This window comes from Arachis duranensis, chromosome 3 (assembly GCF_000817695.3).
Source record: "Arachis duranensis cultivar V14167 chromosome 3, aradu.V14167.gnm2.J7QH, whole genome shotgun sequence".
Taxonomy (NCBI): Eukaryota; Viridiplantae; Streptophyta; class Magnoliopsida; order Fabales; family Fabaceae; genus Arachis; species Arachis duranensis.
Window position 1 is genome coordinate 46,999,153 of NC_029774.3, and position 622 is coordinate 46,999,774.

A 622-nucleotide genomic window follows, 5' to 3' on the forward strand; every position below is an offset into this window, starting at 1 on the left:
TTACATAAATTATATTTCCATTATAATAAATAAAACAAATTAACTAAATATCATAGTCTTAAAAAGAAATAATTATATAACTAAAATGAATAAAAAAAATTTACCCAAAAATATAAAAAAAGATAGCTTTACAAGAAAAAAGAAAAATAATAAGAAGAATAAGAAGTAGAAGAAGAACATTAGAAAAAAAAAAATCCAGAATTATAAAACATTATATTCACACACTCTATATATACATGAGTTAATAAATAAATCATTATATTCACACACTCTATAAAAATCGGCACTAACAATTTTATAATGGTATAAATTTCGAAAGCATTTTTGTTTTATTTAAAATCGTTAGTCCTATTTTCTATATTTTTTGTTCTATTCAAAAATTATTAATCTCATTATCATAACATTTTATCAATTACCTGAAATCGTTAATAATAATTTTTCATTGTATCCTTAATTCTCTCATGTCGGGACATTACACTAAATTAGCATAATATCTCCGTATTACACTCATGCTTTGATAATATCTGAAAAAATTAGCCCCAGAGACGTTGCCATTCTCTCTCTCTCTCTCTCTCTCTCTCTCTCTCTCTCTCTCTAACGTAAGCGTCCCTTTCTTATTTTC